This window comes from Malurus melanocephalus, unplaced genomic scaffold (assembly GCF_030028575.1).
Source record: "Malurus melanocephalus ecotype Western Australia unplaced genomic scaffold, MMel_1.1 scaffold_383, whole genome shotgun sequence".
Classification (NCBI taxonomy): Eukaryota; Metazoa; Chordata; class Aves; order Passeriformes; family Maluridae; genus Malurus; species Malurus melanocephalus.
Window position 1 is genome coordinate 2,093 of NW_026623615.1, and position 12,384 is coordinate 14,476.

The window sequence follows — 12,384 nt, forward strand, 5'->3', positions numbered from 1 at the left end:
ACTTTCTGAGGTGAGGAAGGGAAAAAGGTCCCTCTTTTCCTTGGGACCCAGTGCCAGGTCATGTGGGAATGGCTCAAAACTGTACCTGTCAGAAAAGTTTCAGAACCTCACAGGAGGAAACATTTCTTTGCCTAGAGAACAGGCTCCCAAGAGAGGTGGTCAATGCCCCAAGCCTGTCAGAGTTTAAGAAATATTTGGATAATGCCCTTCATACCATGCTTTTTATTTTGGTAGCGCTGAAGTAGTCAGGCAGTTGGACTCTGATTGTCCCTTCCAACTCAGCTCTTTGATTCAATTCGATTTGGTTCAATTTKATTTGATTTGATTTGTCTTTTGTTGCCTCTCCCTCCTTTCCCTACCACTACTTGCTGAGGAAATCTTTGATGACATTCCTTCCAGTGCTGGACTAGAAAAAGGGATGGAATGGGCAGTTGTGTCCCAGCCTGGGCATTGGCTCTTGTCACTTCGTGGGAAGGAGGCATGTACCTTCTGATGGGGGTGAGAGATGTGATCATCTCAAGAGTATCTGATCACCTCAGTGCATTTGTAAAAAGGATGTGGAAACTGTATTTTTTGAAAATCTTGTGTGTTTTAACCCAGTTTAGCTGGGCTTCCACAGGATCTCGAACTCCCACATCTCTGACACTGAGACCAAAGATCTGGGCTTAGATCAGTCACTCAGTCTGGAGCAGGAGGTGCTATAGAACTAAATGGTTACAAACTGTTTGATGTGAGCTGTATATGTTCATTTCCCTGTGGATTTTTTTTTCTCCTTGTACTCAGCTGTAGAAATGCCTGAGCCATTTCCCTTGGAAACACCTGTTAAAACACAAGATCCAGGGAACAACAGTACTACATCAGAGCTGAGGTCCATCTGGGGCAAAACTGTCTTCAAAGTAGCCAACCATCAATGTCTACAGGAGAGCACATAAGCAGTGTAAGTCGTCTCCCAGGATCCTGGCTGTACTTAGAGACTGCCCTCCACTCTTCCACCTTGCACTCCTGCCCAGGGCTCCAGGGCCATGTTCAAGCTCAGCCTGAGTGATGCTGTAGGAGTCTCTGCGCTTTCTTCTGGATGAGCCTGAGACGCTGCAGAGAGGTCTCTCCTGAATGGAACACTCACACTTGGGTCATAGCTTGTCATGCAGAACTCTGGGCATAACAATTCTATTCTATTCTATTCTATTCTATTCTATTCTATTCTATTCTATTCTATTCTATTCTATTCTATTCTATTCTATTCTATTCTATTCTAATTTCTATTCCATTCCATTCCATTCCATTCCTTTGCATTCTGTTCCATTCCGTTCCATTCCATTCCATTCCATTCCATTCCATTCCATTCCATTCCATTCCATTCCATTCCATTCCATTTGTTCCCTATGCTCACCATAAGTCAAATAACAATGAGAATGTCATTTGCCTAAAATACCAGGGCTTTTTCATCTTCAAAAACATGTTCAAGGACGGAAATCTGAAACATTACAAGGGAGAGTGGTATTTCATTTTTATATCTGAAATTACATTATGTAATTTTTGTTATTTTATGTTACTTTTCTAAATCTGTTTCATAGCTGATGCTCACAAKCATTAACATAATGCATGTGTGGCCAGGAGCAGGCTGGCATATTGTTCACTTTTGATTAAAAAAACATCCGTGGCAGTCTGGCAATGAAAAGTTAAAGAGGCACAGAGAGCAGCAGCAGGAATATAGGCCAAGCAGTCCCTGTTTCCTGAAGAGTGAGGATTGGTACTGACGACACACAAAAGAAGAAAGCAAAGAGGTGTTTGGTACTATGGGATATCAGTCAAAATAGGACACATATTGATTACAAGCACACTTTTTGCCTTCCAAAATGTGCTCCACTGTGCTTCTTGGCCAAGGATAAATGAAATGTGCTCTTATGCCTGCCCCACACTTGTATTGCCCTCAGGGAGAGCTGAAAAGTGGCAGCTRTGGATGGGGCAGCAAGCCTGGAGAACTTCCAAGCAAGGAAGGAAGCTTTCCAAGGCTGCGCATGAGAAGCAAGAATCCCTGGGGAAACGGAACCAAGTGAAGAGCAGAGCTCACTCTTGCTCCAAGCTTGCAGTAGGCAGGAGAGTCAGAGAGGGCCAGGGCACCAGGGGTGTCTGGGAAGTGCATTGGCAACAGGCAGGAAGGGACCTGTAAGGGCCCAGAGGAGCCCCTGGCATGGAGCTGTGCTCAGTGCTGCAGAGGCAAAAWAAACTGCTGGAGACACCTGCCAGCCCACCGTGGAAAAAAGCCTTCCTCCCCTCAGCTGCAGTGTGTGAGAGGCCATCTTTGAGGTGCATGAGCAACCTGGAAGAAAGGGACTGGAAAGCCCTGACTAGTGGTCATGTTTGATGCTGCAAGGAAAGACACAAACCCCCATGGATCGGTAGTAATCTGCCCTGGGGGAAAATTCCTTCCTGATCTTGGTGCTGGCAACTGGCAATTCCCTGAGTATGTGAGYAAGACCTGTCTCCACTACACAGGCTGGTCATATCTTCCAAGAGATTCCCAAGCCTTGTTCCCTCTCAATCTGGAGACATCACTACACTTTTGGCTCAAAAGCCAAAATGTAATGACATGTATCACATTGGTTGGGCTGGACTATGCCAAGAGACCACCATGGAAATAACACAGGCTCTGAAAAACGGGGAGTGAAAAGAGGCAGGGAGTGACACTRGTGTGGTGGAAAGGCTGATTATTTTGAGAACTAGAACATTTGGATCCACGCCCAAAGCACAGACATGTAAATTTCCAAACTGTAAAATAGCCCTTTGTTGCTATCACCTTCATATCCCCTTTTCCCACTGAAACTAAGCCACCCAGTTAGCTGTGTTTATAGGGGATAAAAAATGTGCTCCCTCCACAGGGTAAAACTTTCAAAGCTCCCTGGTGACTTAAAACTTTCTGAAAGTTATTTGTCTAACTTTATTCATGTGGGAATGTTCAGAACTTATACAAAACCCTGGTAAATCTCTTCTTCCTTTAGGATTTAGCATTTTGAGCCTTGAAAGAGGAAGGAATGYACTATGCTTGTAATTTTCTATGTTGGTGCAAAAATTGGTACGTACATTCAGGCTATGTAAATAAGGGCATTTCTACCACAGATGTTCATGTGATTGTGGTGATGCCAGAGGTGAAAGACAGGGTTTTGGTTCCCCTCTGCATGAACTTTGCAGAGACATAAAGGGCAAGAATGATTTCCTCACCATTCCTGCCAATACACCAAGGGACATTTGCTACTATGCTGTTGGTGAGGTTATGCTTTCGGAAAGAAGTACTCAATTGGTTTGTGTCCTTAACCATCATTWTCCTTGTATTTCAGTAGCTCTTTTCCTTCCGTGGACTTCATCCTTGCTATGTTTCCTGAAAGTCATRACAGCCCTCCCAGCTTTTATCTTGCTCCTGCTAATCATCTTAATTCCAGAGGTCCGCCGTTCCCTTACTCAGCTGCTTAGTCCTTGTTTGATTTCCTCTCAAAAGGAATTTTTCTTACTTGAACCTGAGGAATGAGGAATGTCCAAAGTGGCACCRGTGAGTTCTCACAAGGGCTTTGCCTTTGTATGCCTTTCCTACAAAAATATCTTGCCTGGCACATAAGGCGGCATTATGCACACAAGAAGATAGTTATAGAAACAAAGTGCAGCTTAAGGCTTGAACAATGTCCAAAATAAAAGAGAAACAAATTAGTAGCAAAAGAATGTGGATAATAAACTGTATAGAAATCAGGAAGTTAAACTGCGGGCTTGAGAGACTAAATTCAGAAGGTTGAGACTTTGTGACCTTCATGATGGGGCAMRGCTGGTCTAATGAATACAAACAATSCAAGAGGGTAGATTAGATATCAGAAGAAATACTGTGAGGRTGGTGAGGCACTGGCAGAGGTTTTCCAGAGAAGCTGGAATGCCTCATCTGTGGAAATGTTCAAGGCTGGGTTGGRTGGRGCTTTKRRMAMMMYCYYSKSSCMYRKGRGRRGRKKTKKRRMRMGAKRWKMTYTWWRRKSYCTYTYWMMMCMMRWSMYWYTCTSWKWYTMTRWKATAWAMACACAYATATATATACATATATATGTATATATAAGTKTATGTTGAGTTTATGCACTTWGGAACTGATTACTAGTAATASTCTAAAAATATAATTCAAGACTTGGACATTGAACCAATTATTTATACTAAGCTGCAAACTATTTGACTAGCAGGGCAAATGTAGAAGCTGGTCTTGGGTCAGTAGATGATTAGAGACACTTATAAGTCAGTATCAGTAGACACATTTGTGTTAAGAAAACAGAAAAAATAATTGCAGAAAACAATTATTTTTCTGCACCTTTCCTATATTGTTATTTGACTGCTGTACCAATACTGTTTCACAAGACAGGGAATAGTTAYTCCTGCATGGCAGACTGTAGGCAAACATTATCTGTCAGGATTCTGCAGGATTTTTGTTTAGGAAAATATGTTGGAAAAGGAGACAGGCAAGTTATAAGAGTGTTTACAAAGCTGAAAAATAAAGCTATTCTCTATTTCTCTTTAAAAGGTCTGGTTTAAGTACAGCTTCTAAGTAATTAAAATCTCTAAAATTTAGTTTTTCAATCTTGGTACACAGTACTTGAACATTTTTATTTTTTTCCATGAGTAAGAGTAGACCTCAGTGAAGAAATAGTCTGGCTGCCTAATTGGCTGGAATAACAGTGCTGCATTACTGCTGAAAAGTGYGATCAGAGATGATATTCTGGATAGGCTGATTATTTCTGTGCAGATGATTAGATCATCCAAATGTGTGCCTGACTGGACATATTGCACTGGACCATTCTCTGAACTGGTTCATGCTAACAKAGACAAATTTGAAACACAGTTTACAGTTACAGACAGCCTGCTTGCTTCATGACSCAGCTGACAATGCAATAAAGATTTTAGATCCATAATGACATTTTGCATATTGAACTAATTGTGGTAAAAGCCCAAGTAACCTGGAAACATGGTTTCTGTTCATAGATTTGGCATTCTTAATTTTGAAGACCTTCTGATACTTAGTCTAATGATGAAACTCCATCACAAGTAACAAGTGGCCCCTCAAAATTTGCTTATTCTTCCCATTGATCCACTGTAGCCAGGAAACACCTGGTACCATGATAGTTCCTCCACAGAACACACTTCCAGTTCCCCATGCAACTAAGTGCAAGAACACGCCCCTCCCAGCCAACTCCCCACACTTCATATACTGGGCATGACATTGTAGGGTCTAGAATATGCCTTTGGCCAGTTCGGGTTAGGTGTCCTGGCCATGCTCCCTCCCAGCTCRTTGTGCAGCTCCTCACTGGCAGAGCACAGGAACCTGAAAAGCTCCAGGCTCAGGGTAAGCACTGCTGAGTGCTTACCCTGAGCCATCTGKGAGCCATCAGTGTGTTATCAACATCAGTATTATACTGAATCCAAAGCCACAGTACTGTACTGGTTACTAGGAAAAAAAACAATCCCAGCCAAAACCAGGACTAAGAGCAAGCTGTTCTACAAGCCCCAGATGTGGAGAAATCCATGAGGGATACTTTTACCTTATCAAAGACACTGAAATCCAATGATAAAATACTGTCGATAAGAAAGCCATACCTTATTAGTCCATCTGTTCTTGAAAGTAAACCCTCCTGCGTCTCATTTCTCATCTAGGCTGTTGATACTCTTTCTTCTGACTGGGAATCAGGAAGAATAGTCCTTTAACCCTCATCCTCAACATGAACTTCCCTGACAGTAATTATCTCAGTCATTGCTGTTCAAGGAAATGTACCAGCCACTTTGGAACTGGTAGTTTTGGCACCTGGCTGAAAAGAGGACTTTGATAGCTGGATTGAGTTTAGAAAAAGATCCAGAGTATTCTAATTAGATGGGAAACACAGCTCCTTTAAGGGGAAATCCCTAGGCAGCTAGGTAGGATGAGAACTTCAGAGAAGCATGAGGAGGCTGAACAAATTATATGTCTGGAGGACTTTCAAATTAGCAGCTTCAAACACATTCCTGGTTTTAAACACAGGAACAGAATTAGGCTCYTCACAATTACCCTGAGGTGCTGTGTTTTGAAATAAATAACAGAGGCTTCCTAATCATCMCCTATGCTGCTCCTCCTTTTCTGGCACTGACTCTTAACTGAATCTGTTCAGCTGTATTCAGCACAATTTCACAAAAATCACACATTTTTCCCACTTTTCTTGAACACTTTTTGTCAGCTGTGAATCTGCTACTGTCTGCGATCTTTAAAATTTTCCTGATTCCAGCAGCCTTTATCTGGACCTCTCCAGCCAAACCAGCAAGTGGCAAACTATCAGAGCAAGAGAACATGATGATCCTCATCTTGATAAGGCAGTTTTAGAATATAATTTAAATCACCTCTTCATCAATCCTTTCAAGTAACATTTAGAATTTGAAGAAAAGAAATTGTATGCATCTAAATTATTCAGAATTTCCTTTGAGATATTGATGAAATCAATCCTTTTTCCAGTCCATAGATTTTTAGCCAAGACCAGACATCAAAAAATTATGTGCTTGCTGTCCCACCAGCTGACATGTGACCTCTCCTACCTAACATAAACTTAATCTCTCATAAGATATAAGATAAACCTTTCTGTACATTTTAGGAATGCTCGGCCCTGGCCAAGCTGTCTAGAGGCATTGCAATGACTCCACAGTAAGTGCCTCTTATTTCTTGGGGTTTCTTTGTCTGTTTGTTTTTTTCCCCCAGCAATATGTCAGCAAACCTCTGAATCCACAAACATAAGGGATTGCTCAGGGTATTATACAATTAAAGCACACTATTTTAAATTTAAGTGTCTGTTCTCTTATGCAAAGGGCAACGGGTCTTCAACTCCAGACATACTCAAATGAGATTATGTTTTTCAAAAGGAACTTAGAACTTTTTGAGAATGACTGTGGACAGCATATTTAAAGAAAGTTAAATATTTTGGACTTACAGTTGTTACCTTTCAAATTAATTGGAAAATACCTCTATAAGTGAATAGCTCAAGTCAAACATTTAAATATTCAGTTAATTATTTCAAGTTTGCGTGCAACACACTGAAAAAAAATGATGCTTTAATTTATTTCAAAGAAGTCCAAAAGCATTAGGCAGGGATTGTCCAAAGTCAACCCTTCTCACAATTATCTGAAATAGGTTGATTTAACACCTGGCCAATGACAAGACATGTTATTTGTTTGGTTAGGTAATTTTAAAAACCTCCACTTAATGTTAAATCTAGTGACAACAAGCCACTAATTATTCTTTTATAGGTTAGTCTACAGCTCTGTTAAACATCAATTGTTTTTCTTGTCTTCCATCAAATGCCCAGCACAGGACACTGAGCCAAGATGGGGTAATCTAATCCTGTCTGTCCTTAAAGACCGCAGTCTTAATACTGTGGTTATATGAATGAATATATACACAAATTGCATTTATTCTAAGAATTTGATAAACAGCATTTCTGAATAAAGAAAAATATTTGATACATAACATGTATGTAATTCTGAAAGAAGCTATATGATCCTGGTTGATAGCTTTCTCCGAATGCCTACCTGATGGGGAACATAGGAGAAAGACTGAGTAAATGAATAGGAATCTGCATGTGTAAATGCTTATTTATCRCACAAATTACATGTGACATTGAACACTATAAGTAAGTTATTTGCTGGTAAAACTTTAAGAGAAAATAGAAGTGAGAAAAAATATAACTTATTCTTTTGATATCTTCTCCAGTTTAACAAAGTTAAAAATAATGTAGGAATGCTGAAATTCTAGTAGATTTAATTAGCCTTATTAGCCCTACTGTGTGAACCAAATATGTTCTCCTATAGAGTTAGTCATCTGCCTTTGGTGCTGGTAGACATACACCTCTGTATTTTCAGAATAACCGAGGGAAAACTGGATCAAACCTGAAGGGATGCTTGGCATGAAAAAGACAATGATTGACAACACCCAATACTTTGTTATAACTTTTTTAATTCCTCTTCCAAAAATAGGGAACAGCTGAAAAGAAAATATAAGGATTGTGCATGCAAAGTGTTGGCAAAAGCATTGGTGATTTCTTCTTTCTAACATTTTCTTGTTTGTGTTTTGAGTCTTCAGAAATCATGAAAAGTATGAATTGTATTTTCTGATGCAATTCTTAAAGTAGAATATTTGCACCTACTGAAGAATTTAYCTTCTCTGCATTATTATATTAATTTTCCCCCCAGGGATATTTACAATTTAGAAATACGTGAAATTAATCTGAATAATTTTGAGTTAGTGAATTAGTGTCAGAGATCCTAATTAGTGGATAGACTTGCAAAGATTCCTCATTATTTTCTAGTTATCCTTACTTCTTAGCTTGTCTGAATAATTAATTCATTTTTACAACATAACCTGGATTTTATAATCTATCTTTCTTTTAGCCATATAATKACCTAATTTTACAGTAATTTTAAGTAGGTAAAGCCATCTTGATAAACATTATTCTGTTTATTAAAAAATGACGTTGCTTCAGCCAGAATCCCAATTATTTGAGATAAACTTTTCCGCTGAGAATCTTTCCATTTTGCTCATATAACAATATGCATAATAAACTAAWACAACATTTTGGATATGGTTACTTTTTGAATAATTTCTACTTGCCTGGCATCATGCTTTGCCTTTTCTTTGTGCTTTGCTTCTTGGCTTTTTCTTCTAGAAGAGAAGCTCCTCCTTTCATGATAAAAACTTGTTTGAAAAACTGTTACATCCAGTGAGAGGTTTTCTAGACTTCAGTGGAATTTGAGAGCTTCTCCTGCAGGGAGCGGAAGAGTGGGGTTGCAAAGGGAGGCTTGGCACAGAGCTCCTTTGGAAACTCTTCCAAGTTTTGTTTTTCCAAAATCACGGCAACACTACAAGCAATGAAACACCTTTTTTTCTGGCAAATTAAACATACAGRCTATGCAAAGGGAGACCTTGCAACTTCCACTAGCTGGGAAGAGACAGAGTAAAGTAATTACATTAAACCTCTAGAATAGGCCAATGMAAATGTTCACCAGGCAGTTTTGAAGATGATCAGTGAGACTGGTATGTGCTGCAGCATTTTCTGCAAAAGCAAGGGGAATCTCGCTGACATTACATTAATATAATTTGATGTACAGAAAATGTCCTGAAGAGTCAAAGGGAAAAAGCACTGGCTGCAAATCCCCGTAAAAAGCCAGAGTTCTCCTCCATCCTCTTGCACTTCCTCAGAAGAGTCATCTGATCAGTCCTGGTTTGGGATCTCACTCCAGGACCTGGAGGGCAGATATTGAAGTTAATTCTCCTGACTTTTCCATAGACTTTGAGTACCCCCCTTTGCCAACCCAGCTGTTGGCTGTACACTTGCAGGTAGGTGGTCTTTGCTCCTGCTGTTCTGCTTGGAGACAGCTAATGAGAAAGACAACGATGTGAATTTCGTCCACAGGAAGAAGAGGACAGGGCTAAGGCACTCACAAGTCCCTGTGACCTGGTAAAGCACTCTCYATTGCTGTTGTCACTTTCTCCAGACCTGAATGGCCCAAAAGTATAAACAAGAATATTACTTAATATGTTACTGTCAAATGTAACCTGTTAAGGTATCTAAACAAACATTTAACTCTCATATGACTGCAAAGTTACATGTAATGAAAACATAATTACCAAATTTCTAGATGTCCCATAGTTGGAGAAGTACTTATCTTCAAATACATTCCCAAAGCACATGACTAATTCATTGGATGTTGATAAAAGCTATTATTTTTATCTAAACAAAACTGATTTTTTCACTTTTTACTCTTCTTCACATTGTGTGTTTCTGACTTCTCTTCACTCTGTTCTCAAACTCACATATTTTCATATTGTGAAACTGTTGACTTACAGGAAAAATGAATACCTACATTGCTTCTCCCTCTTAATCTGATYCATTTATATTCTTCCAAATCCTCCTTTCAAATTATTGCATGTTGCTGTCTTTCTTGGTTTTTACACAAGAGGAGAAGCTTTAAGTCTAGTCACAGGTTTCATTTTAGAAAGCCAGTCTTAGGCATGTGCTGGAGGCTGCTGGACCTACKTCCAATCTCTACAGTTCAACGAAAGTCCTGTAAGTTGAAAATGTAACCTCCTTTCCAAAGTGAATGAGCACCAACTCCACATGATTTAAATATGACCTGAGTTTGCAGAGTACATTRCAGGATTTGGCAGCTGGTGATAAACAGATAACAGATTTACATTCAAGTTATTATGTGGGTACATTGAATTTACTCCTTTTAKAAAGTAGCTCCCATTTTTACTACCTGATAGAAGACACTGGTCAATCTCAAAAGTCATCTGGACACAAGCCTGGGCAACTGGCTCCAGGTGGCTCAGCTTGGGAATGTGGGGTTGGCCTCCTCCTGAAGTCCCTTCCCACCTCAGCCAACCTGGGGTTCTGTGAAAATGAGCACCTATCTCACAGTTTTGCTAAAATGTTCAGCCATGAAAGACCCTCTTTTAATCTCTGTAACACATCCATTGTTTGAAACACCCTGCAATTATTGGGTTTGTCACAGAAGTCTAATGTTGATTATATAGGAGCAATTGGGCACTTCCATATTGTCAGAGCTGTGTTCGATTATTTTACTTTATGAATTTTTAGGCAGAAGTCAATACCTTTATTTGAAATGCTACATTTAAACTAACTGGGACATATCCCTCCTCACACTGTGTAGTAACAATTTTTTATATTGTGGTGCTATATCTACTATGGATAATTTATCCTTCATAGATGGCTGCCCCTCTTTCTGTAAATGTTTTTACCTACAACCTTACCACGTATACATTGGTGCTGAAAGTACATGGCTAAGGCACTTATATAAATTTTTACTAACAGAAAAAATATTAGAACTAATTAAGTTTCAGTCTACTTACTGGACTGTTGACTACAAAGCTAAATAAATTTTGTAGCCATTACAATACTTTGCTGCCAATGTGAATATTTTATTTGTATTACTTTTTGACAAGWTACCATTCAGTCTGCTGCTGTGGCCTTCATGGGTGTTGATGTGGGTTGGCCAACGCATTGACCTGCATGTGAGCTGTGTGTAGACTAACAGTGAAATCGTGTGGCTGCCTAGGCCCATGGCAAAAACCTGCTTGGCTCCCATCGATAAGTGTTTCATTCACATGGTGAACGCTTAGGGAATCTCTAGTTGAAGTCATTAGTTTCTGCCTCCTTTGGGAATGGCCTAAGCAAAGCCAGGACATCCTTGTGGGAAAGCTATTSCCCCTTGTGGAAGATGGCAGGGGCATAGGGAACAGGTCCTGGTGTACCAAGGATGGGATTCAGCATAGCCCTAAGCAGTCTCCTGCTACRACTGGCTTCCTGTTTGCTCCAGCRGCAGAGCCATATCAAGAAGCTTGGCAGTGGAGAGCCACTCACGCTGCTGATGATGTGGCTGCTTGTCTTGGTCTTTGTGGTACAGCTGTTACCTGCCTACACATGGGATTGGCTGTTTCCATCTTGTGTCCATCAGAAACCATCCGTCATCACAGAAAGAGTAAGAACTGTGTTAGCGGTCATGGAGATGTAGACAGAACTCAGGGGACAGACTTGAAGCAATGTATTGTCCGTTGGACCTCAGAGCCTTCCAGTGACACTGGTGTGACAGTGCCATGGGTGTGGTATGGCAGCACCAAGCTCTGAGATGGTGTCACCAGAGAGGACCCTGTGGCCAGGGCCTGCCCTCATCCTCTCCTGGTCCAGGCSAAAGCACACGAGGCCAGGGCCGCCATGGCGCCAAGATGGGTGAACCCCACCCACAGGAGCACCGCCAATGAGAAGCCTTCCTGCAAGGCCTTGCCCTGCTCCATTGGCGAGCACGGATGGGTGGGGCCTCCAGGATGCAGCAGATGCAAATGAGCTCCGCCCATTATCCCATGCAGACGAGGGCAGGGWGGTCACGTGGCAACCTCGCCTGATAAGCACGGTGTCATCAGACTCCTCCCACTCAGGGGCGGTGTCACGGCTCTCGCGAGAGTGCTCAGTGCTGCCCCTTGGAGGTGTGAAGGGGCGCAGGTGAGCCCCGGGCTGGCCCCGCCCCCACCTGAGGCCCCGCCCTCAGCCCCGCCCATTTGGTTCAGGAGAACTAATGGGAGCGTTGGTCGAGTCTCTCCCYATTGGCTGTCCTCCTGGCATGCAAATAAGCCTTAGCGTCACTTCCTGTGCCAGGTCGAGCGCCATTTTCTCTTTCTGGGGGTCGATGCGGAGCGGGCGGTGGCGCGGGGGCGGCGAGGGCGGCGGGCTCTGAGGGAGGCGGGCGCGGGGAGAGGAGGGCGCGAGGCCCCGGCCATGCTACCGCTCCTCCGCGGCGTGCACTGAGCGCGGCCCCGGCGCCGGGCCGGGAGGCGGGGCC

At 41.8% G+C, this 12,384-nt stretch overlaps 1 protein-coding gene across 1 annotated transcript in view; it reads left to right on the plus strand.

Moving 5' to 3' along the window:
* Nucleotides 1-12,164: 12,164 nt before the first annotated feature.
* ADNP2 (ADNP homeobox 2) overlaps nt 12,165-12,384 on the plus strand; it is a 19,051-nt gene continuing 18,831 nt past the window's right edge. Inside the window, exon 1 of the mRNA XM_057379044.1 lies at nt 12,165-12,200. The gene's annotated coding sequence lies outside the window, so the exon portion shown is untranslated. The remainder of the gene's footprint in view (nt 12,201-12,384) is intronic.